The sequence below is a fragment of the Mytilus edulis genome, chromosome 5 (genome assembly GCF_963676685.1).
Source record: "Mytilus edulis chromosome 5, xbMytEdul2.2, whole genome shotgun sequence".
NCBI lineage: Eukaryota > Metazoa > Mollusca > Bivalvia > Mytilida > Mytilidae > Mytilus > Mytilus edulis.
The window spans coordinates 6335853-6352272 of NC_092348.1; the positions used below are offsets into that span (position 1 = coordinate 6335853).

The 16420-nt window shown below is 34.8% G+C and overlaps 1 protein-coding gene across 1 annotated transcript in view; it reads left to right on the forward strand.

Annotated features, from left to right (window-relative positions):
• Positions 1–5274: 5274 nt before the first annotated feature.
• LOC139522677 (extracellular matrix-binding protein ebh-like) overlaps positions 5275–16420 on the forward strand; it is a 39005-nt gene continuing 27859 nt past the window's right edge. The window contains exon 1 of the mRNA XM_071316144.1: positions 5275–5338. The gene's annotated coding sequence lies outside the window, so the exon portion shown is untranslated. The remainder of the gene's footprint in view (positions 5339–16420) is intronic.

A 16420-nucleotide genomic window follows, 5' to 3' on the forward strand; every position in this document is an offset into this window, starting at 1 on the left:
CCCGAAAAAGAAGAAGAAGTTGTTCATTATAACCCAAAACCTAATACCTGCAACGTTTATAGTCATTATTTAATGTCTGAATGTAAAACTATCAGAAATTGCAACTTGAGATATTCTATCTAGTTGCAACTCTGCAATATAAAAGAGGTGCGAAAGATACCAGAGGGACAGTCAATCTCATAGATCGAAAATAAACTGACAACGCCTTGGTTAACAAAGAAAAAGACAAACAGACAAATAATAGTACACAAGACAGAACACAGAAAACTAAAGACCAAGCAACACGAACCCCACCAAAAACTGAGGTTGACCTCAGGTTCTCCGGAAGGGTAAACAGATCCTGCTCCAAATGCGACACCCGTCGTGTTGCTCATGTTATTACAAACCCGGTAAATAGTCTAATTCGGTAGTTCACATTTGTGAAAACAGAGGAGTTTGCAGTTACGACAAAAGGAACATATCCGATATCATCTGTGAAACGGTTATTCCATAACGGGCAACCTCGTGATGGCGTCCGTAAAATTTACCAAGGGATGATTTCAACTTCACCATTTGGAACTCTTGGTTTCATATCTTCCTTGTGAGCAGCAACCCTCTATCAAAGAAATCATAATGTATTCAGGTACTGCTGATATGTTGCTACATAGAAATGGAAAGTTCACAATTGGGAAGCTGAAATTATCTCTTTTGTCGTAAAGTTTTTTTTTCAACCGACTCTCATTGTCAATTTAATGATAGAACATCATCTATATAGCGGAAAAGTGGTAAAGTTAAAGGATATTGCTAACTTCTTATCTTTCTTCCTAAGAAGTTCATTCATCAGCCTCTTTGTAATAAAGGAACAAGTCGGCAAGAAGTGGGGCACAATTGATTCCCATTGAAATGCCGACAGTCTGTTGAAAAACACGTCCTCCAAACGTAAAAAATATGTTGTCAATCAAGAAATAATGCATCATGATAATGTCAGTTTCAGAGAATTTGTTGTTTGAATCAGAGTGATTCTCTACAAAGTACATAAGACAAGATACATGTATCTAAATTGGCCATTGTTTCATGAAACAAAGCAATAACAACTTTAAGATTTTTCTTTTAGTTTGGAATCGGGAATACTTGTGTAAATTGTAGAAAAGTCAAATGTTTTAATACTATTGCAAGATGAAAGAGTCTTAGATTGTATATACTCTAAAAGATATTTGGATTTTATTTAGATTCACGCCACCTTTAGAATAGGCAGTTTCAAGATAATTTGAAGCCCGGCTTTGATTGCTAATAAAATAGATGTTAAAAATTTAAAAAGAGGTTTCGTGGAGCACTTGGAAGACCCAGCAATACGTCGTGGAGTAGAGATGAAAATATTCATCACATTCACCGAGCTACAGGACGGACTAGATAGAATACCTATACCATCAATTTTATCATTGCAACCATACTAACTACGGTGTTGAGTTCTCACTTGTCGAATCCAGTAGTCTTCTTTTTGTCCACGTAGAGGCGTTGCAAGATGAGGATTGTTAGTCCTGTGGTATATTTTTTTGTCGATATTGCGAACTGTATCCAAAACGGAAACGTCTAGTACTTTTTAACTTGACTACTAGTATCATCTCATACAACTATACCAAAGTAATATATACTTATATCCAGAAATCGAAAATTGAAATTGGGTGAGAACTAAACTTTACGGCTTTCTGTCGAATTTAGTATTAATTGGTTTAATTGATCTGGAGGAGATCATTGAAAATAGGACCAACTGTATATAAAAAAAGGAATCTACGTTAAACATGAAAATTGTAAAAATGAACAGCAACATGCACAAACTGAAAGTAGCTTTGGTACATTATTTGTGCATCCATATATACTTGAAAGTCCTGACTAGCAAACCAGCGATTTTTTTTCACCGCCTCTGTGTTTATTCTCACTTTTTCCATATATAATGTACTTATGGCATGCGGCTCTAATAATGTTCTGGTTATGTCTTCGATAAAGCCTTATTCAAAGGGTTTGTATGATATTCCTATAGGACGTCATTTTTTCTCCCCGTAGAAATTAGATCATTGTATATTGTAGATCGAAATAGTAAGAATATATATTCAATTGTCATCGTAAAAAAATAGGATCTACACCAAACATGTAAATCGTTAAAATGAACAGCAATGTGCACAAGAGTAGCTAAGGTACATTATATGTGCATGCATATGTTATATCAAAATTTTGTCTTTTTGGCAATTCATAATATTACTATAACAAAGATCATTCGAAATAATAAGATATATTTATTAATCAGGGGCGGGTCCACGTAAGGGCTTAATTGGCGTACGCCCCTTTTTCCAAAATAAACCCCAAATAACCTACAAAAAAACACCATAGTAATTTGCTTTATTCATTAATTAAACACATACTCTGATTTCTTTTTATACTGATTCCCCATCCAATGGGTGACTGGAACATCTTTTAAACAACCAAAACGGTAGGTAAATCTATACATAAATATGTATTATAAAATGATGTTTTGTGTGACACTTCCATTCTACATCTGCCCGGGGGATACCGGGGCAGGTATGTTCCGACAAACGGGGCTGCAATGCAGCATTTTCAGCTAAAGTGTCTGAAATGGGGTTATGTTTTTTTCTCCTTGCATTTGAAGGGATCAGATTTGACTATCTAGAACGGGGTATTATAAATCATGACTATGTTACACTATTGTTTCCGCAGATAAGACTGTTTGCACCTGTCCTAAGTCAGGAATTCCGTAGTTGTAGTTTATTAGTGTGGTTCATAAGTGTTTCTCGTTTTTTATATAGATTAGACCGTTGGTTTTCCCGTTTGAGTGGTTTTACACTAGTAACTTTTGGGGCCCCTTATATCGTGCTGTTCGGTGTGAACCAAGACTCCGTGTTGAAGGCCGTACTTTGACCTATAATGGTTTATTTTATAAATTGTGACTTGGATGGAGAGATGTCTCATTGGCACTCATACCACATCTTTTTATATCTACTAAATTGAAAACAAAGTCCAAACCTATGATTGCGTTGGATAAAAACCGCAACTTTTATGGCCGATTTTTATACGTGTCCAAATTTCTTGGTAAAGACTGGGACTATTATACTATTATAATAGTCTCAGGTAAAGGGGTTAAATACAGCACACAAAAAAAAACATTTTCCAAAAGACCAAAACGGTTAAAATGTATATTTTAACAAAACGGATATTAGTTCAGAAAAAGCTATCGTAAAAGATTTATTTTTCATTTGTCATGCCCATTTCATATATATATTAAACCTTTTAACTGAATTTAAAATGTTTGATATCCACATGTTAATCAATACATAATTTGTATGATCCGAAGGCAGACTATTTTCACAAATTTGCCTATCATCAGTGGAGGCAGCTGTTATAATACTTCATAATTTGATGCTAAATTGTTGAAATCCAAGAGCCTCTGACTTTCCCATGAACCATAGGCTATACCAGGGCAACCGGAATTATGCTTCCCATTCTTAACCTGGCTTAATTAGGACTATTGAAAATGTAAAGTAACGCCTTAAATTGGAATTTCTCGTTATTGGTCTACTGCTGGTTAGATCCATCCACTCATTGTCGAGCCTTCGACTTTAGTCGAAGTCGTCGGTGTCGTCGTCGTCGGCGGCGTCCACAAATATTCACTCTGTGGTTAAAGTTTTTGAAATTTTAATAACTTTCTTAAACCATACTGGATTTTTACCAAACTTGGACAGAAGCTAGTTTATGATCATAAGATAGTATCCAGAAGTAAATTTTGTGAAAATAAAATTCCATTTTTTCCGTATTTTACTTATAAATGGACTTAGTTTTTCTACGGGAAAACATTACATCACTCACTCTGTGGTTGTAGTTTTTAAAATTTTAATAACTTTCTTAAACTATCCTGGATTTTTACCAAACGTGTACAGAAGCTTATTTATGATCATAAGATAGTATCCAGAAGTAAATTTTGTGAAAATAAAATTCCATTTTTTCCGTATTTTACTTATAAATGCACTTAGTTTTTCTGCGGGAAAACATTACATCACTCACTCTGTGGTTGTAGTTTTTAAAATTTTAATAACTTTCTTAAACTATCATTGGTTTGTACCAAACTTGGACAGAGGGTTGTTTATGATCATAAGATAGTATCCAGAGGTAAATTTTGTAAAATGACAAATCCATTTTGTCCATATTTTACTTTAAATGGACTTTTTTCTGCCAGGAAACAACACATTCACTCTGTGGTTAAATTTTTAAAATATTTGATAACTTTCTTATACTATCATTGGTTTGTACCAAACTTGGACAGAGGCTTGTTTATGATCATAAGATAGTATCCAGAAGTAAATTTTGTAAAATGACAAATCCATTTTTTCCATATTTTACTTTAAATGGACTTTTTTCTGCCAGGAAACAACACATTCACTCTGTGGTTAAATTTTAAAAATTTTTGATAACTTTCTTATACTATTTTTTATTTGTACCAAACTAAGGCGGAAGCTTGTTTATGATCAAAAGCTAGTAATAAAAGTATCTAGAAGGAAATTTTGTTAATATTTTGTACCTGTGTATCTGTATTTTACTTATAAATGGACTTAGTTTTTCTTCCAGTTAACATTACATCCAGTCTGCAGTTAAAGTTTTAATACATTTATTAGATTCATAAACTATCCAGGATTTTTTACCAAACTTGGACAGAAGCTTCCTACAATCCAAACATGGTATCAAGCGGAATATTTTTATTGATTTTTTCCCTCATTTTTGTTGATCCTGCAAATTTACAGCAAAAGTAGGCCGAGACACTGGGTTCCGCGGAACCCTTACAATTTTTTTTAATATATCGTAGACTGAATGATTAATCATGGAGAGAATTTGGCATAAAAATATCAAAACCCTGATACTTTAATAACTATAAAATATACATGCTTCAAGTCATTAACCGTTACATTTGTGCATTTCACATTTTTTTTATTTTATAAGCCAAAAAAATGTCCAAGTTTTTTTTATCAAATATCCTGGAAACGCCCGGCCTGATTAACCTCATCAGTGGCTCTTTGATTTAAACCAGTTACCTCTGTTTCAAAATGTTGGAAGAAATAATCTCATAAACATTTCACAAGGAAAAAAAATGAAATTTATATCAGAAAAAAACCCTGATAAAAGTTGCCATTAAAATTTTACGGTTTGTGGTAAAAACACAAATTTAAATTGGTTTACCCGCCAAATTATTTATGGCGGGAAATTTTCGTATCTATGCAAAGAAAAAGTCCGAAAGGTTCGAAATACAAAAAAAAACAGAAGAAGATACAGTGCAAACAAACTTAGTTACATTATATTGGTAGGTTATTCGCTGTTGACCTTAACGATAATCAAGAAAAGAGAAAAAAAAACCGCTTGTTCGTAAATTTACAACAAAAAATTTAATTTGGCACCAAAAAAAATTAGTTTTGGCTCATGAGAATTGCGATACATCTAATTACCAATTATATTTTATAAGATAAATTCAAGAGAGTTTGTGTTATTTTTGGACTAAAGTACACATATTAATAAACTTTCCTGAATTTAGTTTTTCAAGAAGCAACAATGAGTTAACATTAATTAAGGGGCATTTACTGTTAAAGCTGAGATAAAATCCTAAAAATTGGTTAAAAAAAAATCATTAAAAATTTAAGGAAAATTAGGCTTAAAAATAAAAATATATGTGTGGTTCTACTTACCCGACCGTCCCTAATTGAAACTCCCAGACCCTAGAACTTTTTTTCCATTTTTGAAAAATAAATTTTCAAACGATTAAATTTTGAAGTGGGTCTCATTGGGGTCTAAGCGTGATGCGGGATTGCCGATTTTTTGTAAGCGTGACACGTGAAAGTCAAATTATTGTGTCGGGGAAAATGGGAAATGAGGTCTAGCGGGACCCGGGAAATGACAAAAAAAATGAGAATTGCTTACGTACATAGTGTAAGCGGGATACGGGAATCCGACAAAACAGTGAGCGGGATCCGGGATAGGAACCCCCCAATGAGACCCCCTTTGAAGTGGGTCTCATTGGGGTCTAAGCATGACGCGGGATTGCCGATTTTTTGTAAGCGTGACACGTGAAAGTCAAATTATTCTGTCGGGAAAACGGGAAATGAGGTCTAGCTGGACCCCGGAAATGACAAAAAAATGAGAATTGCTTACGTACATAGTGTAAGCGGGATACGGGAATCTGACAAAACAGTAAGCAGGATCCGGGATCGGAACCCCCCAATGAGACTCCCTTTGAAGATTGTAAATATAAATAATTAATTTTTTTTTCTCGGTTTTTGGTCATAAGACGGTTAAAAGAGTAGCTATATGTAGATAGGACTTGTAAAAATTTTATGAATGTGAAATTATTAATAAATCTTCTGAATAGAGTAATACATAAACAACACATATTTGTGATACAGAATTTACTCAAAATCGTCCAAAATTTGCTCTTTGGGTCTAGGCAGAAACAAACTTCTCTATTACTTTGTCAATATTCACACTGAAATCCAGATGAATACGTGTTCGGCATCGAGCGACCTCCCAATTTAATTCTTCAAAATTACATGCCAGGTCAGTTTCGTATGTCTCAGACAATGTTGAAATTTGTTCGTTTGTTATATTTCCTACAACACAATGAAGCAGATACAGCGCAAAAAAACAATTTTCTGATAATACTAGACGCGACTCCACTCTCCAGTTCCCTTATCATATGGTCTATGAACACAAAAAATAATGAGACTTTCCAATACTGTTTTGGTGTGTTTGCTGGGTGATTGGCTCTGGTAGTTTGTCGACCACATCGCCTAGGTATATTTTTTAACAATATCCAGGGGCGTAGCTAGAAGAAAACAATTTGCAAGCAACTACCTCAAAATATTTTGGGACCCTTTAATGCAGAAAAATGTTTTTTTTTCGGTTTTCGGTCATAGGACAGTTTAAAGAGGAGCTACATGTAGATAGGGCTTATAAACAATTTATGAAAGTAAAACTATTAATACTTGAATCTTCTGAATAGAGTAAATCATGGTTAATTTAATACATAAACAACACATTTTTGAAGTACAGAATTTACTCAACATTGACCAAATCTGCTCTGGACCGTTTGGGTCTAAGCAGAAACGAACTTCTCTATTACTTTGTCAATATCACACTGAAATCCCGATCAATATGCAGTAATGCTAGCAATGATAACCTGTCGTTGTTCATTGTTGATGGTACATTTGTTTTCAACAGACTAATACACTGATAGATCTGCATGGTAGCACTTGCGAGATGTTATAAACCAGTGTATGTGTTCTCCATCGAGCGACCTCCTGATTGAAATTATCCGCCAAATACATGCGAGGTCATTTTGTATGTCTCAGACAATGTTGAGAATTATTCGTTGGTTATATTTCCTACAACACGAGGAAGCAGATACGACACAAAGAAGCTATTTTCTGATAATACCAGACACCCTCTACTCTCCAATTCCATTATCATATTGTCTTCGTGTGTGAACGCAAAATATAATGAGCCTTTCCAATGCTGTTTTGGCATGTTTTCAGGGTGATTGGCTCGGGTAGTCTGTCGAATACATCGCCTCAGCATATTTTCAATAATATTAAAGGGTTTGGATAAATCTAATGGTCGATTGGTACATCGCATCGCTAACAGATAAGCCGTACTCTGTAAAATGTGCTCCGAAACTACAGGTCTTAGACTGAGTATAATAAATTCAAATCTGGTAAAAGATACAAGTTAATGTCCAATTTTTACATGATCTCCAATAAAACGTTTATTTTGAATTACCGTTATTTAATGACAGTTCATCAATTAAAAAAGTGACAACATATGTGTTTCCTTTAACCATGTTACCGTATTTTTAAATGAAAGTGATATGGGCCACGGAAAGGGGAATTCAAATAAGACGGCCATAAGTAAATGTCTTAGCAGATTAAATTATAAAAATAAATATCCTTTTTTTTTAGCTCACCTGGCCCGAAGGGCCAAGTGAGCTTTTCTCACCACTTGGCGTCCGTCGTCCGTCGTCTTCGTCCGTCGTCGTCCGTCGTCGTCCGTCGTCGTCGTCGTCGTTAACAATTTACATTTTGAACTTCTTCTAGAGAACCACTGAATGGAATGGAACCAAACATGGCATGAATGTTCCTTATGAGGTGCTGACCAAGTGTTGTTACTTTGTAGCCGATCCATCATCCAAGATGGCCGCCAGCGGGGGACTTAGTTTAACATAGGACCCTATGGGAAATGCATACAAATGACTTCTTTTAGAAAACCACTGAATGGAATGAAACCAAATATGGCATGAATGTTCCTTATGAGGTACTGACCAAGTGTTGTTACTTTGTTGCCGATCCATCATCCAAGATGGCTGCTAGCAGGGGACTTAGTTTAACATAGGACCCTATGGGAAATGCATACAAATGACTTCTTTTAGAGAACCACTGAATGGAATAAAACCAAACATAGCATGAATGTTCCTTATGGGGTGCTGACCAAGTGTTGTTACTTTGTAGCCGATCCATCATCCAAGATGGCCGCCAGCAGGGGACTTAGTTTAACATAGGACCCTATGGGAAATGCATACAAATGACTTCTTTTAGAGAACCACTGAATTGAATGAAACCAAACATAGCATGAATGTTCCTTATGAGGTGCTGACCAAGTGTTGTTACTTTGTTGCCGATCCATCATCCAAGATGGCCGCCAGCTGGGGACTTAGTTTAACATAGGACCCTATTGGAAATGCATACAAATGACTTCCTCTAGAGAACCACTGAATGGAATGAAACCAAACATGGCATGAATGTTCCTTATGAGGTGCTGACCAAGTGTTGTTACTTTGTTGCCGATCCATCATCCAAGATGGCCGCCAGCCGGGAACTTAGTTTAACATAGGACCCTATGGGAAATGCATACAAATGACTTCTTTTAGAGAACCACTGAATGGAATAAAACCAAACATAGCATGAATGTTCCTTATGGGGTGCTGACCAAGTGTTGTTACTTTGTAGCCGATCCATCATCCAAGATGGCCGCCAGCAGGGGACTTAGTTTAACATAGGACCCTATGGGAAATGCATACAAATGACTTCTTCTAGAGAACCACTAAATGGAATGAAACCAAACATAGCATGAATGTTCCTTATGGAGTGCTGACCAAGTGTTTGTTACTTTGTAGCCGATCCATCATCCAAGATGGCCTCCAGCGGGGGACTTAGTTTAACATAGGACCCTATGGGAAATGCATACAAATGACTTCTTCTAGAGAACCACTAAATGGAATGAAACGAAACATAGCATGAATGTTCCTTATGGAGTGCTGACCAAGTGTTGTTACTTTGTAGCTAATCCATCATCCAAGATGGCCGCCAGCAGGGGACTTAGTTTAACATAGGACCCTATGGGAAATGCATACAAATGACTTCTTTTAGAGAACCACTGAATGGAATGAAATCAAACATGGCATGAATGTTCCTAATGTGGTGCTGACCAAGTGTTGTTACTTTGTAGCCGATCCATTATCCAAGATGGACGCCAGCGGGGGACTTAGTTTAACATAGGACCCTATAGGAAATGCATACAAATGACTTCTTTTAGAGAACAACTGAATGGAATGAAACCAAACATTGCATGAATGTTCCTTATGCCGTGCTGACCATGTGTTGTTTCTTTGTAGCCCATCCATCATCCAAGATGGCCGCCAGCATGGGACTTAGTTTAACATAGGACCCTATGGGAAATGCATACAAATGACTTCTTTTAGAGAACCACTGAATGGAATGAAATCAAACATGGCATGAATGTTCCTAATGTGGTGCTGACCAAGTGTTGTTACTTTGTAGCCGATCCATTATCCAAGATGGCCGCCAGCAGGGACTTAGTTTAACATAGGACCCTATTGGAAATGCATACAAATGACTTCTTTTAGAGAACCACTGAATGGAATAAAACTAAACATTGCATGAATGTTCCTTATGAGGTGCTGACCAAGTGTTGTTACTTTGTAGCAGATCCATCATCCAAGATGGCCGCCAGCAGGGGACTTAGTTTAACATAGGACCCTATGGGAAATGCATACAAATGACTTCTTTTAGAGAACCACTGAATGGAATATAACCAAACATGGCATGAATGTTCCTTATGAGGTGCTGACCAAGTGTTGTTACTTTGTAGCCGATCCGCCATCCAAGATGGCCGCCAGTGGGGGACTTTTGAATGAAATTAAACATGTTCCTTTCCTTATCAATGAGGTTGTGTTGTCACTTTTAGCCAAATTTTATATTTTTTCATATGATTTCAAAAACCCAAGTAGAAGCAGGTGAGCGATACAGGCTCTTGAGAGCCTCTAGTTTATTTAAACATCCGATTATATGTGGCTACAATATTTCGTAAAGATATTTCATTTTGAAACACAATAACAGAGATGCAAACAGTTTTTTTTTTCCTGTCAGACAATGGGGCCTACAGGGTACCAAGTTTTGCCAGACCCATCAAATTTCTGCCAGACCCATATTTTCACTCAAAAATCAAATGAAATTATGCTATTGAACAAACGTTAATTTTGATTTTGTTGATATTATTATTATTTTAAAATAACCTGTGATTCATAACAATTGTCGTTTCTCCTTTTCGTACAAAGACCGCTTTACAGCTTTATCAACTTGAATAGGTGACTGGTTTGGTCTTTTACCGGGTTTCGACCCACTTACAAATTTTATCGGCCATGACATATTTCCTGAACTTATCAACTACTGTGAAAGTACTTTTATTCGTGGGGTACCAATTTTCGTGGTTTTCGTGGATGACTTTATCCACGAATTTAAGTGTCCAACGAAATAAAACAACCATTGTCCAAATCAAGTCATGGAAAGATCCCCATCGGTAGGTTTGACTATTGATATGATCTAGAGAAATATTGAATAACGCCAAATCTGAGAATACTTTAATAGCAGTCACAGAACTACAACCGTATGCAGGATTATACCCATTTAATCTTTAATAACCTAAACTGTACAACTGTTGATCTTTTTATTCTCATAAAAGATATTTTTGATCGACGAAAGTCAGATTTCCGGTATTGATATGCCAGTATGATAAAGTGTTCATTTTATATCCTCATAGTTCTCATACATATGGGAAATAATAATTTCATGCTGGGCTTGATTTTGATAAGAATTATTTGACAATTCAAGGTACGTTTGAAGCATTTGTTTATGTTACTGTTTTCTTTAGGTGACATATTTATGGCCTAATTAACACCTTTGATGGTCTTTAATCTGTTGATCACTTTATCATGGGTTAATTAGTGTTATCACTACGATTTACACGGGTTAATTAGTGTTATCACTACGATTTACACGGGTCAATGTTTACTTTGCAATTTCCTTCAATCAAGACTATTTGTAACCTTCGTTTCTAAAGGCTTTAGTTTTTCAATTATTTTTTTTATTAGAAAACTAAAATCCACGAATTTAAAAACCCACGAACATGTTAATATTGATCAAACCACGAAAATTGATACCCACGAATTAAAGTACTTTCACAGTATGCTTAATAGACCTCCTTCCTAGAGAGCAAATTTCTAAAACAAAAAACATGACGGAAATACGGAGAATTGTTCGGGGCGAGATGGACAAGGTACGAAAGACTATTACTGGGCGGAAATACTGGTTCCCGGAGTTAGAAAATGCGGGGGAACAGGACATTTACTTTTATTAAAGATGATCGCAATTTTATAAACAAAATACTCTGCCGGGGCCGACGGGGATTTCAGTTTTGGCGGACCCAAGCGGACTTAAATATTGCCGGCCATCAGGTCCTGCACAGCTACGAGTTTTGCCGGACCTGCATAAATTCTGCCCCTTAGGTCCGACGGGTCCGACGATTAGTTGCATCTCTGCAATAAAACGACAAACAGTTACTCCTCAAAAGTATATCCTGTATGATACCTCTTTTCAAACACGCTTATCTTTCTTTGGTTATGAAACACGTTAAAGTGTCTATTTTAGCATATGCATCACCAACGTTATTAAAAGAAACTTGGAATATTGGCCAGACACACAATCACATTCTTAATTATTCCATAAGAAAATTTTATTTTAAAACACATTAAATCAACAAACAACTACATATTTATGATAAATACACAATCAATATCCTGTATGGTACCTCTTTCAAAACACAGTTATCTCTCTTTGTTTATAAAATGAACACGAACACATGGTTATCAACTTCCTAAACCAACAATGATTGAATGAAATAAAGAACAAACGATAAAGTAAATATATTTATTCATAACAAAATATGCCACATTAACAATTTATCAAGTCACTGCAAGCACTTGACCATCTGACTGTCTCCAGAAAAAAAAATCCAAATATTTTTTTTTCACGCTCGTCCTGAAAACAGAAAAAAATACATACATAAAGCGCACCGGAGTATAACACGCAGGGACAAAGACAGAAAAAAACCTGCGGCTTATTTAACATATTTAACGATTTTAACAGTAACCATAATTAATTTATAAATTTTTATTTTGGCTTTTTTTTTTTTGCTTGCCGAATCGATGTGCACGTAACTGCGTGTTAACGTATAGGGAGCTACGCGCCTGATATCGTCTAATAGTTCTAATGCTGATTGGTATATCTTATTCCAAACTGATGATACACTGTAAAATGTGCTCCAAAACTACATGTCTTAGACTGAGTATTACAAATTCAAATCTTGGAAAAGATACAAGTTACTGTCCGATTTTGTCATAATCTGCAATAAAACTTTTATTTTGAAACCAAATGCCGTTATTTAATGCTATTTCATCAATTAAAAAAGTGAGCATTCAATTTATAATTTTTATACGACCGCAAAATTTGAAAAAATTTTCGTCGTATATTGCTATCACGTTGTCGTCGTCGTCGTCGTCCGAATACTTTTAGTTTTCGCACTCTAACTTTAGTAAAAGTGAATGGAAATCTATGAAATTTTAACACAAGGTTAATGACCACAAAAGGAAGGTTGGTATTGATTTTGGGAGTTTTGGTCCCAACATTTTAGAAATTAGGGGCCAAAAAGGGCCCAAATAAGCATTTTCTTGGTTTTCGCACTATAACTTTAGTTTAAGTAAATAGAAATCTATGAAATTTTGACACAAGGTTTATGACCACAAAAGAACGGTTTGGATTGATTTTGGGAGTTTTGGTTTCAACAGTTTAGGAATTAGGGGCCAAAAAAGGGCCCAAATAAGCATTATTCTTGGTTTTCGCACAATAACTTCAGTTTAAGTAAATAGAAATCAATGAAATTTAAACACAATGTTAATGACTACAAAAGGAAGGTTGGTATTGATTTTGGGAGTTGAGGTCCCAACAGTTTAGGAATTAGGGTCCAAAAAGGGACCCAAATAAGCATTTTTCTTGGTTTTCGCACCATAACGTTAGTATAAGTAAATAGAAATCTATGAAATTTAAACACAAGGTTTATGACCATAAAAGGAAGTTGGTATTGATTTTGGGAGTTTTGGTCCCAACAGAATAAGGGGCCCAAAGGGTCCAAAATTAAACTTTGTTTGATTTCATCAAAATTGAATAATTGGGGTTCTTTGATATGCCGAATCTAACTGTCATGACTGTGTATGTAGATTCTTAACTTTTGGTCCCGTTTTCAAATTGGTCTACATTAAGGTCCAAAGGGTCCAAAATTAAACTTAGTTTGATTTTGACAAAAAATGAATCAGTTAGGTTCTTTGATATGCTGAATCTAAAAATGTACTTAGATTCTTGATTATTGGCCCAGTTTTCAAGTTGGTCCAAATCGGGGTCCAAAATTAAACTTTGTTTGATTTCATCAAAAATTGAATAAATGGGGTTCTTTGATATACCAAATCTAACTGTGTATGTAGATTCTTCATTTTTGGTCCTGTTTTCAAATTGGTCTACACTAAAGTCCAAAGGGTCCAAAATTAAACTTAGTCTGATTTTAACAAAAATTGAAATCTTGGGGTTCTTTGATATGCTGAATCCAAAAATGTACTTAGGTTTTTTATTATGGGCCCAGTTTTCAAGTTGGTCCAAATCAGGATCTAAAATTATTATATTAAGTATTGTGCAATAACAAGTCTTTTCAATTGCACAGTATTGCGCAATGGCAAGAAATATCTAATAGCACAATATTGTGAAATAGCAAATTTTTTTTTAATTAGAGTTATCTTTCTTTGTCCAGAATAGTAAGCAAGAAATATCTAATTGCAAAATATTGTGCAATAGCAAGATTTTTTTTTAATTGGAGTTATCTTTCTTTGTCCAGAATCAACTTAAATCTTTGTTATATACAATATACAATGTATATTCACTTTTTACTACCAACTGATAAATTAAAATAATCTTTACCATTCAGTGATAACAAGCAGTTTTTTTACATCTTAATATTTTATGATGTATTTAAATGAGTAGTTATTGTTGCAAACTCCATTAGAAATTTTAATTGAGATTAGTTTTGGAATAAGGGAAAGGGGGATGTGATTAAAAAAATTGGGTTCAATTTTTCTCATTTGAAATTTCATAAATAAAAAAGAAAATTTCTTCAAACATTTTTTTGAGAGGATTAATATTCAACAGCATAGTGAATTGCTCTAAGAGAAAACAAAAATTTTAAGTTCATTAGAACACATTCATTCTGTGTCAGAAACCTATGATGTGTCAACTATTTAATCACAATCCAAATTTAGAGCTGAATCCAGCTTGAATGTTGTGTCCATACTTGCCCCAACCGTTCAGGGTTCAACCTCTGCGGTCGTATAAAGCTACGCCCTGCGGAGCATCTGGTTTATTTTTCCATTTTTTTTCCATGCCAATTTGATGTGCATGCAACTGCGTGTTAGGGTATAGGGAGCTACTCGCCTGAAATTAACTATAAAAGAAACATGACTGTTTATTTTACAATCAAACTCATGTAAAATGGTGAACTTTCGGATATATATAATTTCGGAATCAATTTCGGTAAACACACAATTTTTATGTGGATTTTGACAATCTAAAAAAAAAATTTGAAAAAAAATAAAAAATTTGCTGACCTACTTACCCAATTTTTTTAAAAGGGTGTAACTGGAACCACACATATATTTGGCCTTAAACTATAATATTATCTTATTTTGAAAATATAGTTGAGCCACGCTAGATTTGCAGTGGGCCAGCATATCCACGGAGCGAAGATGCAAACTGACCTCTTTTTATACGCCTGTTTACAGGACATATTATGGTACACCATTGTCCGTCTGTCTGTTGTCAAAGTGTTGAACATGAACTCGAAAACGCCTTAACTAATTTGTATGAAACTTTGGTGAATTGTTTATATGGACCATAATTTTGTATTGGGACCGTTTCCGATAACGATAGAAAAGTGATAAAATATTGTATTTTGGTGAGAGAAGTTGTACGTTGCTCCACCATCAAATGCTATTATTTCTATTAAAATAAAGGTGCTTTCTATTCTCCCCTAGAGAGAATTTGAAATAAATAAATGTTTCAGATTATCCAGCCGCTTTTCTGTGCCGTTTCTTAGCATTATTTTCACGTCTGAAGTGCGCAACTCTGGCCAATTTTAAGATAATCATCGCCTGCAAAATTGTAACTTTTGCCTTAAAATAATAAAGAACATCGACCAATAAAATGCAGAGAACTAGAAGTATTTCTGTAGCAGGTGTAAGAACAATAGCGTTACTTTGGTTTCCGATTTCGTAACGCAAATTTTAGATGGTGTAATCTGCTTTGTTGTAATAGAATTCATTACAACAATATGCAAATATGAACTCTCTCGAAATGATCAAACAAGTAAATCAGAGATGATTTACATTTTAGTTTTGTTCTTCGTAATAATTAAGTTAGAAAATGACGTTATCGTTATACGTTACATTTCACACGAAACAGAAGTCCAGTCTTTCCTCTTTTTTTTTTATTAAAATTGTTTTTGTCGTTAAGTTCTAATCATTTCCAGTCATACATGAAACATGTGACCAGTGATGTCGTTAAAAGCCGGCAGCTGGCGATTTTCGCGGGTTATTGTCCTTTCCCCTCCGGCTATTTTTGCATGAGTAAAAAAAAAAAATAGATAAAAAAGATAATCAGGTTATTAAAAAATAATTGTTCCATTGGAATTATCAGCTTTAAAGGGGCACTAGCTGTCAAATTCATGGTCACCGATTTTACTCAAATTCTCATATTTGATTTATAACAATGTAAAACATTTATTCAAACTATCAAAAGTCAAAAATAAACAGTTTACAGAGCATGGGGTAGATAACATATAGGTTTGTTTTGTGTGAATTTTAGTCCAGACGCCATCTAATTAACTATCGATTTGACCTCAGATGACCTTACAGCGATGTAAACATAAACAAAGATATGAATAGATTAAA